Source organism: Furipterus horrens, unplaced genomic scaffold (genome assembly GCF_987537825.1).
Source record: "Furipterus horrens unplaced genomic scaffold, mFurHor1.1.pri manual_scaffold_6, whole genome shotgun sequence".
In the NCBI taxonomy this organism is placed as follows: domain Eukaryota; kingdom Metazoa; phylum Chordata; class Mammalia; order Chiroptera; family Furipteridae; genus Furipterus; species Furipterus horrens.
The window spans coordinates 105,327,219-105,341,719 of NW_028327176.1; the positions used below are offsets into that span (position 1 = coordinate 105,327,219).

The 14,501-nt window shown below is 41.5% G+C and overlaps 1 pseudogene; it reads left to right on the top strand.

Annotated features, from left to right (window-relative positions):
• Nucleotides 1–9,621: 9,621 nt before the first annotated feature.
• On the top strand, nt 9,622–9,891 carry LOC150007177 (translation machinery-associated protein 7B pseudogene; annotated as a pseudogene).
• Nucleotides 9,892–14,501: the final 4,610 nt, after the last annotated feature.

Sequence of the window (14,501 nt, forward strand, 5' to 3'; positions counted from 1 at the left end):
GCGGGACAAAGCCTAATGCTGGACAAGCTGGAAAAAAGAGGAATGTCTACTATGTCCAGCTCCAGAATCACAAAGCAGGGCAAAGAGCAGATTCAAGGGCTGAGAGGCAATGCATTGATAACAGGCACACCTGATTATCCACTTGCTCTAGGTCTTCTCTCTAGAATGTCTTCTTCCATCCATATATCTAAACCCTACCCATCCTTTCGGAACTCCCCAAATGCCACTCCTTATGCAACCTTCCCACACTATTTACAACACATGATTTCTCACTTCTGTGTTCTAGAATTCTTCACTCTGAAACACATGCTGTCTTATCGCAGTTAGAACATGTTTTCTAATTATAAAATATATTTATGATCCCAATGTTAACATTTTGGTTATGTCCTTTTAGAGTTTTGTTTTCCCCTACATACACCATCAAACAGAGGTATTACTTTACATAACTGTAATATGACTGTACATGCTATTGCTTTTACCTGTTTATAAGTTTTATTCCTGGCTCCCCAGCTAAGCTGCTAGTTCCTTCACGGCAAAGCTTGTTATCTTCCACGCTCCCTCTCCTCACAGAAGGACCTGCTGGAGTCTCAGACGCAACATCAGGTCTACCCTTGTTCCAAGATCTAACCCTACTCTGACAGGAGGGAACTGAGGACTTGTCTCCAGTCTGATTGAGCTGGGACAAGACTGAGCAGATACTCCAACTGATAACAGCACTTCTGTTTTCTTAAGGCTACAGTCCTAATGTCTCACCCATTTTCTTCAAATTAGATCTCTGTTATTGTTATGAATAACGACAATAATCACAGCAGCTCTCCTCAACTGAACACTTAAAATGTGGCAGGTGCTGGGATAAACACTTGATCCTTATAGCATCCCTATGAGGTAAACATTATTCTTATTATACCCCTTTACAGAGGAGGAGACCAAGGCTCAGGGAAATGATGCCTCACAGCATTTAGGTGGCCGGGCTGGAGTAGAACTCAGAGGAGAGCTTGTCAGCCACGGTCCTGCATGAACTGCCCGAGACTGCTCCTGTGAACTCGGCGCACCTCCTCACTTTTTCCAGTGCCTGTCTCCTTCCTGAAGACAGGAAACCTGCCCCCAAAGCCAAGGAGGTGGCTAGGGGCTTTATTGCTTGGTGTTTGACCTCAACCACTGAGGCTTGGATTTCTCAATATCTCTGCTCTTACATTCCCTGTCCCTCTGGGACCTGCCTATTGAGATCATTCTGGTTTCTTTCATCAGCATTGATGCTTTAGGCATTTTAAGAGAAATACTTCTTCTTCTGTAGGACCATCCCAAGCACTGTGTTCCCAGGCAATAAATGCCAACCACACACCCATGTCACAATGTCAACTATAATCTCCTACCCCCATTTTTCCAAGTATTCAGAGAAGGCCATGGACAGAATAGCACTGAGATCCCTAGTTGGTGGTTCAGGTGGGAAAGCCCCTGGACATCAGGCGGCTCTTTAAAAAACACTGTGTAATTTAAAAATGTTTACTTTATGAGACTTGAAATCTGTTTTACCAATGGAAACTCTGACTAACATTATGTATTGTATATGTAATATCAGAATCACAACCAGGAACCCAAGTGCTAACCCCTTAAAAAAGGAAAAAACAGACTCTCAAATTCATAGTGGTGGATTGTTTCCAATTTCCTATGAATATTTTGCTATCTTTTTGTGCTAAAAGGCAAGAAATAGGGTTTCTTGCAGGTTGATAAATAACAATGTGAGTAAAGTCAGAATTGAGAAAACTGTTCTGTTTCTCAAGTAATTTTGCAAATTAGAAATCAACACCAACTTTTTAAAATTTAAGAACTATAGATCAAATACAGCTGAACTCTGATTTCACCATTTCCAAGGAAAGGTACCCACATTTTTGAATTAAAAAACATTAAAATTTTATGATTATTTTAATAAAAATATAGTTTATGGTTATTTTTCATTAAAATGTTAAAATATAAAGAGTTATTACTGTTATTTTAGATGAATTAATAAATATTTCAAAAACTTCAGCCCTGGCTGATGTCGCTCAGTGGATTGAGAGCTGGCTTGAGAATCCTAAGGTCGCTGGTTTGATTCCTAGTCAGGGCACATGCCTGGGGTTCAGGCTTGGTCCCTAACTGGGGGCGTGTGGAAGGCAACCTATCCATGTATCTCTCACATGTTTCTCTCCCTCTCTTTCTCATTTCTTTCCTCTCTCTCTAAAAGAAAATAAATAAAATCTTTTAAAAAATCTTCAGCTCGAATTTCTATTATGGTAAATGTTGATAGACATAACTGCATTAAAAAAAGCTGTTTAAGATTCCCATGACTTTTTGAGTGTGAAAATTGGTCCTGACACTCAAAGCTTGCTAACCTCTGCAATAAAGCACCAAGTCTAAGAATCCTGGCCATCAGGGGAAGGCATTTTCTGGCGATACTGAGCTGTCAGAGTGTGAGCTGCTCCATCTCCAGGCTTCAGGGACTCATCTCTCAGGACTAGGAAGATGGTGGGAATTGAAGGAGGGAAAGATGATAAAGGAAAAAGAAAGGTACTTTCAGTACATCTGCACATCCCCAATGCCAATAAGCCAAAATACCGTTTGAGGAGGGAGGCTCTGCCCACATAAAGGCTTTTCTGCACCCAGGACTGATTCCTGTGAACCCAGCACCCACCATCTTGGCAGCCTTCAGAGGCCACCCAGCAAAGGTGGAAGTGCTTAGCAGAGCCCCTTCAGAAATGAATGGCCAGGGCCACTAAGGTGTCCTCCATAGCAGGCTCTGCAGATGATGGCAGCTACCAGTTCACAAAGAGGGCAGAGCAGGAAAGGAAGAAAACAGTGACATCTGTGGTACCAGGGAAGACAGTGATGAGCACATAGGAGACACCCCTTGGAGAAGACATTACCAGTCGCAATGGCCTGGGCTGAGATCCTGCAGGGGAGCCCAAGGGCCAGCAAATTACAGCTAAATGCTTCAGGTCACCCCAATTTAAACTCTGAACCTGGGCGAAATCACAGATTGTAAATATCTAATATTTAATTAGAAACGTAGCCCTGACTGGTGTGGCTCAGTGGATTGAGCGCCAGCCTAAGAATCCAAGGGTCACTGGTATGTTTCCCAGTCAGGGCACATGCATGGATTGCAGGCCAGGTCTCCAGTTGGGGGCGTGCAAGAGGCAAAGAGAGGCAACCCATTGATGTATCTCTCACACATCAATGTTTCTCCCTCCCTTCCCCTTTCTCTAAATAAAAATTAATAATAATAATAACATTTAATAAAAATAAAAAAAGTCAATGATATAAAGTGAAAACTATAGCAGCAATTCTCAAACTCTTGAATTGCAGGATGAGTTTTCACACTCTTAGAAAATAATGAGAATTCTCAAAGAGCTTTTATTTATGTGGGTTGTCAATATTTACCATATTAGAAGTTAAAACTGAAAAAAATTTACACTATTTATTAAATTAACAGCAATAACCCATTACATTTTAACATAACATTTTATGAAAATTGTATCATCAAAACAAAAATTAATGAGAAGAGTCAAATTGTTTAATATTTTGCAAATCTAATATCTAACTAATAGAAGACAATTGGAAAGCTTCTACCTGCTTCTGCATTTAATCTGTTACAATATCACATGTCACACAAGCTCTGGGGATGCCACTGCATACTGAGAAAGATTTACAGTGAAAAAAAGCGAATGATAGCTTTGTATTATCATGAAAATAGTTTTGATCTGGTAAACCTCCTGAAAGGGTCTGGGAGACCCCCAAAACTCCCTGGACCACGTTTTGAAAACCATTTCCTTTACATTATACAAAATAGAGTCACAAACAAATCTCATTTGATTCTCACAAACACGCTGTGGGCTGGGCATGTGTTTAAACAGATGAGGCATCTGACATTCAGAGAGGTTAAGCAGTTCATCCGACATCACATGCTCAGATTCCTGTCTTTAGACTCTGAATCCAGGACTGGACTCCAGATAACTACCACATCAACTCTGTAAAAGCTTTTGAACCTCCTGCCTTTTCCTAGATAAGCAACAGCTTGGAACGCTCCAAGAATTTTTACACAATAATTACAATGGCTAGTATTTTAACTCTAGAATTTCGTGGAAAAATGGAGACACAGAGAAGTTACATCAAACAGAGCAGGACATAGCAGAGATAAGAACAGGTCTCAGGAGGCGGAAGCCCTGTGTTCTAGACGCCACTTCTCGACTCATTGTGTGACTTGAGACAATTTTACCTCTCTGGGTACCGGGAATGCCTCGCAAATGGAATGATATCTCTCCTGCCTGAAGGTATGGGATGGAGCTGATGATTGCCCAAGGTCCCTGCTAGTGGAAAGGTTGTCATTTACCAGAAAAGTCCCAGTCCAGTCATTTAGAAGGCTGGGAACACAATACAGCTGAAGTGGACTTTCCTTTTGGAAATTTAGCTCCTATAATTCTTTCTTTTTCTTTAACATGATATTTGGAACTTGTATTTCTTGAAAACTATTTCCATCATCTATTTAAATATCTCCTTCAAATTTTGTTCAGAAAAGTCAGCCTTGAGAACAATTCATTCTCAACCTGACATGGCAACTCAACAAGCCTCACAATGTCTAGGACCCTACCGCTGGGTGGCAAGTGTGTAAAACTCTAAAGAATCATGCACACCTAATTTTATTTCTGGTTTGCTACTGGATTTACACATTTACAATGTACTTAAACTGCTTTATTTTTCCCATTTTCTATTGTGGTAAAATATACAAAACACAAATTTACCCTTTTAAGCATACAGTTCAGTGGCATTAAGGACAGTCACATTGTTGTGCCGCAATTACTATCTCCATCCCCGAAACTCTGTGTCCATTGAAGAGTTCCCTTTCCTTGCAGGCCCAGCAGCCACCATTCTACTCTGTGTTCCGTATAAGTGAAATTATACAGTATTTGTCCTTTGTGACTGGTCTAGTCCATTCGGCATAATGTTGTCAAGGTTCAGCCATGTTGTAGCAGGTGTCAGAATTTCCTTTCTTTTGGGGGCTAAATAATATTCCATGTATATATTCCATTTTGTTTATCCATTCATCTGCCTACAGAACTCTGGGTTGTTTCCACTCCATTTAAGCTTTTCAAGCCTTTGTTTAAAGACGAGAGAAACTCTACAATAGGCACAAAAAAAAAGGTAAAATAGAGCTAACAGCAGTAGATGTGAATCAGAGAACTATGCACTTATTTACCTCACAATTGAGAAGTGTAAAGAAAGCCAGATTTTTCTAAATTATAAGATCAGAAAATGTACATTTAACTTCACATTCCATATAACATGTAACAAAATTCCTGGACCATTCCATTCACTTATCTTTGTATACACTACTGTAGTATATAATTAATAAAGTAACTTGATCTGAATGACCACATTTGATTTTACAGAAATCTTACGAGATAGATAGAACAAATATCTGTGCAATTTTTTAAACAAAGGAGCTAAGAATCTCAGCCATGAGCTCATCACCAGGCAAAATGGGATTGGGGACATTACCAGAGGTCTTATAACACCAACTCCAGCATTAGCCCTCTGTCATAGTTGTGAATGAGCATTTAAGTCACTTCCTAAGCACAATTTCGCCATGAGGTACAGAAATATATGCTAGATAACATCAAGGCCCTGCTACTCTAATGACTTTGTGACAGTTTTCCATGACAGTGAATATTATTTTTAAGATGAATATGTGTCTGTGTAAGGGTAGGCCTATAAATATACACATTTAGGTAGTAGTGAAATGTCCCAAGTTCCTTGAGAGAAGTGGTAATAGTGAAAGGGAGACAGCAAAAGGTGACTGGGGAAGGTAGGGTTGTACAGTTTGGGTAGGAAGAGCTTTGCTCTTTGATCCTCATGCTTAGTTTGGAAGAAGTAAGTGTAAAGTTGATTGAATGTATGGTGGTTGGCCCAAGCAGGACTCCTTAGAGCAAAGTTATGAAATGGTAAAAGCAGCTGCCCTGTGAGCGCTCTGGCCTGTTTTGGTGTCCTCTCTGCATGCCCTCAGGTGGTACCTTTCTCAGCTCACTCAGCAAGGGACTCCGTCCCCTCAAACTGCCCTGTGTGCCCAGCCCTACCCTGCACCATCTGAGCTCCCTTTCCAGATAATGTCCCACTCTCTGTGTATTCTTCCTCTGTCTCCCATCAAAGCTTTCCCATTTAAAACTTCTTGTTAAAAATGGCAGATTGCCCATAGACATTTATTTCCCCATCCTCCCCAAACCCACTAGAGTAATTGTAAAGGAATTTAAAACGGTGTTAGGGGAAAAAAATGTCTTAAAAAACAGAGACAGAGGCAAGGAGGACACAGATTTCAATGAATTTTTGGAAAACAAAGCAGACATCTGAGGAACCAACTTATGAAGGGAAGAATGTTCCAACCTAAGTGGAAGTTGATGTTGAAGACAAGAAAGCCAGCTGGCTCACAGGCTTCGTGCCTGGAGTCCCTGAGACCAGGAAAGGCCAGACTTGATTGAGGCAAAAGCATTAGTAGAATGTCTGAGTACTGAGCCGCTGGGTCATTCTCCCCATCCGCTCATCAGACGATAATCCCTCCCAACCAACAGGGCAGCTGACATTTGTCTCTTGGGAAATGGAATAACCAAAACTTTGGATTTGGAATCTGAGGACATAAAAAGCAAGGGAAGGTTGGGATGAATGCCAAGCTGAAATTAGCATGATTAAGTAAAAGTCTACAAATTAACTGTGGAGACTTCAGCCCTTTCCCCCAACTCTACCCTCAGAAGATCAGCAACAAAGCCTATGCTTGGACATCACTCTGACTTTAGGAAAAGGATGACCTTTTTCTTTTCTGAGCAAACAAAAAGCTTTAGAAAAAAACAAGTGCAAATAGTTTGAGATTCCATGATAAAAAGAACAGCTCAATAATTGATCGCCTAAAATAGAATGTACCAATGAACACCTTAACCTACACATGTAGAGTTTCAAATCAGCTTTAAAAAAATAAGTGATCTCACTCTTAAATATGAAAAAATAGTCAAAGATGACTACACATTTGGGAAAAGTCCTCAACGTGAACGAGAGAGATTTTAAAATCAACTAACCAACTAGCCAAGCCCTGGGGGGAGGAGAGTGCAGGAAGATGCTGTAATTGTGCCATTCAAGTCCCTGGGGGTGAAATAAACAAGATGCTACAGAAAAAAGAAAATTACATTAAAAAGGAAAAAAAGGAATCTGGGATATTGTAACAGTCAAAATGAAAAATTTATAAAAAATAGAACATTGAGTCCTGACCCAGTGTGGTTCAGTTGGTTGGGCATTGTTCTGCAAAACAAAAGGCCACTGGTTTGATTCCTGGTCAGGGCACATGCCTGGGTTTCCAGTTCGATCCCCAGTCATGGTGTGTATGAGAGGCAGATGATCGATGCTTCTCTCCCACATCAATGTTTCTCTCCCTCTCTCCCCACTCCCACCAAAATAAGTAAATAAATAAAATCTTTTTTTTTTAAGTAGGGAATTGAAATCAGGAAAACCTACCAATCAGAAAGTTAAACCAAAAGTCAAAGAGAAAAAAAGCAGAAAATAAACTTAGAAGATCAGACTAGAAAGTTCACCCAACTAAAATGAAAAGCTGCCAGAAAAAGAAATAATTGAAAGTGGAAAAGAGAAAAATAACGAAATTGTTATCGGCGAAATCTTGGTTCTTCTCACTGATGCAAGAAAGAATTACAGATCAGCGAGCCTATTAGTGTGCACGCAAAGTTCGTTAGTGAATGGGAGAGCAAAAGCAAGGGTGGCCAAAGGCCGGGGTGACAAGCTCGCTCTAGGGTGGCCAGAGGCCCTGAGGCCAGAAGGCCAAAAGCACCAAGAGTGCCATCAGACCCAAGAGAGCCAAGAGAGCAAGTCCTTTGTCCTGAGGACATACATAGTTGGCGGGATGGGGGTGAGGGAGTTACATATTGATTGACAGGTGAAGGTGGTGCCAGTTTCCCAGGACTGAGGCATGATACCTAAAGGTGCTAATGGGCTTCTTCCACTAGACATTATGGGCGTAAACACAGTTTCAAAGGCTTTCCTTCCCAGATAGTGGAAAGGACACATAGAATTCCAAGGACTTCCCTCTTTCCATGCTAACAGTGTTTCTTGTGATATTGAAACACCTGGCAATATTGTGGGACCAGGCCTAAGACTGCGGAATTAGCACGTGAGACATGTCTCCCCCTGCTACTCTGTCAACTATAACAAGATGATACAAGGAATTTTTCCAGAATTGAAAGACATGAGACTCTAGACTGAAAGTTCTACTGAATGCTCAACATGGTAAATGAAAAAATCCCTGCCTATGGTACATCACTGAATGTTCAGAACATCAGGACTCAAGAGAAATAAATAAAAATAAATAAAACAGCTGGTTACATGCAAGGATGGGAAATCAGAATTTTGCTGGATTGTTTGAAAGTACCAACTCCAGAAAACAAGAAGCTGATGGCCTAATGCTTCTAACATTTCAAGAGAGAAGCATCTCAGACCAGAATTCTAGGTGAGCGACATTAGGCAAATGTGAGGGAAGAATATTTTAAGACATGGAAGGACTTTAAAATTGTACTTCCTGTGCACTGAACACCTCAGAGGATATGCTCCACCAAAATAAGGGTAATTGAATGAGAAGGAAGGGCTCCAGGAGGACAATGGAGAAAACTACAGGATGATGGTGCATGAAAGTTCCAGCAGGGCAGATGAGCAGAAGGCCATATTTATAAACAGAGGATTTTGGGGGAGAGATTGTGATGATTAAACTGTGTGTGTGTATGTGTGAACTTGGCGAGGCAAAGATCCCTGGATATTTGATCAAACACCAGTCTAGATGTTTCTGTGCTGTTATTTTTTAGGTGAGATTAACATTTAAATCAGAAGACTTCGAGGAGAGCAGATAACCCTGTGTAACACTGGTGGGCCTCATCCAATCAGTGGAAGGCCATAAGAGAAAAAAAGACCAGACTGCCTTCCGTTTTGAGCTGCAATAGCCAACTCCTGGGTCTCCAGCCTGCCAGCCTACCCTGCAGACCTTGGATCTGCCAGTCTCCACGATCATGTGATCCAATTGCTTAAAACAAAATCTTCTCTTTGTATATACATGCACATCTGATTAGTTCTGTTTTTCTGGAGAATGCTAATTAATACAGAGCTCTACAGGGAAAAATAAGAAGCAATGCTTTTGCAAGTATGGAAAATATTGATCAGTATGCGGCAGACTCAGTAAAATACATTATGGGTACATAGAAAACTAGGCAAATTTTAAAATGAGGCAATTATTCATTCCAGGAAAAACAAAGACTTGCACCTCAGCAGTGAGCAATATTTGCCAAAGTAATGCAAATGCCTGCCAATGACTAGCCAAAAATATTTATATAGTTATCTGGGAAGAGGGAAATGAACAAGTAAGATCTAAAACTGACAAATGGAAAGTACAATATAAACATATCGTTCTGAAACAAAGATAAATGTTGAGAGCAATTCCCCAAAATGACGAGGGTAGTTGTCCACGGCTGTAGGGTTGGGAAGTAGGAAAAGGCAGGTCAGGTATTTGCAGTTTTTGTTGTTAGCTTTTTTTACTACTTGAATTTACATTCGGTAATGACTTTGACAAATATTAAAATTAACTGGAAAATATTTGCCCATTTGGCAGCATCTGGGAAAGGAGGGGCAGGCACTGTATCTGGCCACGAAGGAGGCAAGAAGGCCCTGAAGCAGCCAAGGAAGCAGGCCAAGGAAATAAGCGAGGAAGAATAGGCATTCAAGCAGAAGCATAAAGAGGCGCAGAAGAGGCTTGAGGAGCTAAAAGCAAAGGCCATGGGGAAGGGACCCTTGGCCGGAGGTGGAATTAAGAAATCTGGCAAAAAGTGAGCTGGTCCTTGTGCTTGGGGCAACGGTGATCCTTAATTCCACTCCTGTTTTAACATCTGGATTCCTGGTCATAACATATCTTGCCACCTATAGCTAGAATGAAGTGTTGTCTTGGAGCCTGTTGTACATTTCAGAATACACTTTTGTAAAAAAATAGTAACAAAAAAAAAACTTAAATAAAATATTTGCCCACTTGAAGCTTTATCCTTTTTGGGCCCCATGGCTAGATAACTAATCTAATATATTCATAAAATAAAGCCTCAGATATATTGTCTAATTCTATCATATAATTTATTTAATTCTTAAAGGGCTTTGATACTATTATACTTAAAAGACTACTTGTCAAAAGTGTAATCAAGACAGGAAATATATGCGAAGCATGGGGAATATTCAAGGTTTCTTAAACCAAACCACTGGGTGATGAATACATTATTTGGGGCCTAGGGCAACATGGCGTCTCAGCAGACATCTAATATGAACTGGAAGGAAAAAGCACAAAACTCATGCTCAGGATTCCCCAGAGGATAGTGCCCCATGTGTGGTGGTATGGGGTGGGGGTGGGGGATGGGCAAGAAGAGGGGGACAAAGGGCAGACTCTTGCATCTAAATTATTTCCTGCGTTGGTTTTCCACAGATGCTTGAAATTCAATGACTATTTCATTTTCTTGGCCCTCTCTTGCGAGTTTTTTGATATTTAAAATTGTCTGCTAAGAAGGAAACTTTCCCAGGAAAGGAGTGTTTCTTAGTAGGGATTACTTTGCTTCCTACTGAGAATGAGAATGGTAAATTGAGGGGTGAGGAACGGCAAAGGTGGTGGTCCCACAGGATTAGCCTTTGACCAGGTCATTGTCTTTTTGGACGGGTCATTGTTTTTACCGCTAACCCAGAGCGACAGTGAGAAAGAAACTCGTTGCAGATGTGGGCCTGGCATATTTGCAGTACCGGCCACTGGCCAGAAGGTGGCAGCCTTGTCTTATCTGAGCCCAGAGACAGTGCCCAGCAAGCAGGACCACTTCAGAGGCTTGACAACTCTGAGCCTCAAAAAGCGTTTTTATTACGTTGTTGCTGTGATTACAGCGAGCAATCAGTAAATATTTGCTTGAACAAGTCAACTCCAAGGCCAATCATTAAGATCGCTCACTTGAATTATCCCAACACCTTTGCAGGTACCACAGCCCTGACTCGTTCCACTCTGCTTAACCTACTCCTGGTCTCTTGCAGCAAAAGGGCTGGAGAAAACCCCATGCTGATGCTCTCACTTTGAACACAGGGCCCTAAATATTGCGCGGCCCTTAATCATCCTGTATTTACCCAGTGCATTCACTCTCACAGCCTCTCCTCAGTAACTACTTTACACTTTGAACGCCCCCTGCAGAGCTCCCACGCTCCACTGGACTGAAGGGCTTGCTTCCCACTTTGCTGAGATGATGAAGCAGCTGGAACGGAACTGCCTTGATCCCCCCACCAACATCCACACCCTCGTAGGTAACGTTGCTGATTGTTATTGGAGATGAAGTGTACTGGCTCCCAAGGGCAACCTGCCTGTGCCCTCCCAAAGTCCCCTCTCATCGCCATGGCAACAGGACTCCAGCGATTTTCCACTTATCCCCCGACATCATTCATTTTTCCTCTCTCTACCCTGTTCTCATTAACACATGAATCTGCTATTATCTGTCCCATCATTATTTGTAATCCCCCTTTGACCCCAATTACCTATCATCTGTGCCTCATCTCTCTCCTTCCTTTTCTGGTGAAATTCCTGGAGTTTCTCATGTTCGCTGCTGCTTGCTGTCTCCAAAGCCTCTCCTGCCATTCTCGGTTTTAAACCCACTGCTATTGGACTTCTGCTCGGCTGTTCCAGAGAAGCTCCTCTTGACCTTCACCACTGCCTAAACCCAACGGTCAAATCTCAGTCCTCATTTTAGCCTCATCTATAGAAAGCACTTGAAACGGTGGATTTATTGCTTCTCCTGGAACACATTCATGGGCTCCCAGGTATCCATAATCTGGCTTCAAGTCCTCCCTCCTTAGGTCTTTGCTGATTCTACCCCCCGCCCCCTCTTTTATTCTTAAACTCAGTCCCTGAGTTTTTTTCTAAACATAATATATACCTCCAGCTCAGGCTTCTCCCCAAAGCACTGTACTCTAACATGTCTACTCCACATCTGCCCAGCACCGCTGGATGGACACCAGGACAATATCCTATCCTGGTCCACTGCTCTGTCCATGGTCTTCCTAATGGCAGTTCCACACTTCCAGTTTCTTAGGCAAAAATCATTGCAGGCATTTTTAAATTTTTATTTTTATTTTTGATATTAAAGAGAGGGAAAGGGAGGGAGAAGGAGAGGGAGAGAAGCATCGATGTGAAAGAGAAACATGATTGGCTGCCTTCTGTATGGGGGACTGAACCTGCAACCCAGGCATGTGCCTTGACCAGGAACGAACCGGTGAACTTTTGATTTGCAGGACAACTTCCAGCCAACTGAGCTACGCTGGTGGGAGTGCAGATATTTTTGACTCCTTCCTTTCTCTCATATCCCATGTCTAATTCTGTAGGAAATCTTGTAGACTCCACATTCAAAGTCTATTCAGACTCCAGCCAGACCTCACTATCTGCACCCTTGGCTAACCACCATCGTCTCTGCCCTGAATTATGGCCATAACCTCCTGACTGGTCACCCTGCTAGCAGCAAGAGCTCCCACAGCTTAATCTCAACACAGCAGCCAGAGCAATCCTTTTTGGAAGAGTCAGATCATGTAACTCCTCAAATCTAAACTCTCTAAGGGTTTCCCATTTCAATTAGAATAAAAGCCAAAGATCTTAGAAAGGTATACAAGGCTTTAGGCCAATACCATCTAATCTAATAGAAATATAATAGGAAACATTTGAGACATTTTAAATTTCTCGGTAGCCATAATTTAAAAAGTAAAAAAGAAAAGGTGAACTAAATTTTAGTTATATATTTTATTTAACACCGTATCTCCAAAATACTATCATTTCAATGTGGAATCCAAATGGAGAAAATTTACATTCTTGTTTTCATTCGAAGTCTTTGAAACATGTGTCATGTAGTCATACAGCACATCTCCATTTGGACTAGTTGTGTGTCAAGAGCTTGACTGCCACTTGTAACTGGAGGCTGCTGTGCAGCTCGAGCCCGCCTCTTTCTGATTGACTCTTGCCCATCCCACCCCCTCACACTGCCTTGTTCACAGATCCAGTCCATTGGGCAGGTTTTGTACCCCAGGACCTTTGCACAGCCTGTTCCCTCTGCCTGACCCTTGATAACCTCATAGATGCCTTTTTCACCTCCTCGTTGCTTACATGGCTATCTCACTTAAACTGAAACCACCACACTTCCCATTCTGATACTCCCAATTCCTTTTACCTGCTTCAAGTTTTTCCCCTGAGCATTTATCGCCTTCTAAAAGATCATATATTCATTATGCGTTCTCTACTTTCTCACATGAGATGATAAGATCCACAAGGGCAGGTGCCTATTTTGGTCTGTGGTGAGTTCCCAAAATCTACAATACTGCCTGGCACATAGTAGTCACTCAATAATTGCTTCTTGGCTGAATGAGTTAATGAGAACAGAAATCTATTTTCCCATGAAGGCGTTCAGGTCAGGACTTGGAGCCAGTGTCTCAAAGAGTGTAATAGCAGTGGTGAACTTGGAGTGATTGCAGTGGGAGCTATGGTATCTGTTCGCAGTCATTGCAAGAAAAGGCAAGGCTAAGTTCAACCCTGCACACATTTTCTGAGTGTCCACTGTGGGAATGGCTGTGGGGAGCTGTGACGCAATCATCATGCTAAGGATGGGGCTCCTCGAGTTTCAGGCAGGCCCAGAGCCAGTGCCAGGTGTAGAGATAATTGATAGAGACCAAGTTCAATTATTTGGAAGGAAGAACCTATGAACAATCAGCACTATTTAAAATAATGAACTGGACTGTCTTAAGAGATCTAACTATTGCCTGAAAGCCAGAAAAAACAATTGCTGGAACTTGGGCTCTATGTGGAGGTTGGACTAAACCTCTAAAGCCACCTATAAAATTCTAAGATACTTAAAGACTAAATTTTGATGTAGAAGAAATAATATGGATTTTGACATCAGATTGCTGGGTTTAAAGTCCTGTTCTAGTGTTTACCTGCTGCTGTTTAGCCTTTTGCATATTTGTTATATATTTTTAGGATATTGCCCATCCAGGAGAATTTTCCCCCCAGACAATGTATATAAAACTGTCTTCTATGTCAGTTGACATATAATAGAAAGTAAATTTTTTTAGCTTCACTTGGAAAATTTTCCTTAGGTTCCAAGATTTCCAAAAAATTTAAAGTCCCTCCCACCACCATCTATTTAAATTTTCAAGATGATTCTAAAAATGTGCTTCTACTTCTCTGTTACTATCCCCTATCTCTTTTCTTAGGGGTAACAAAAGCCACTATTCTTCAGTTAGGCACTATCTCGCTTCATCTTTGCAGGAGGTGTGGAGGCATTGGCCAAAATTAGTCTTATTTAAAAGAGGAAACTGAGGTTCAGAGATGCTAATGAACTTGCCCCAGGCCACACATCTAGTTAAATGGCCAAAGGTCGCTTAGGAGATTCCAA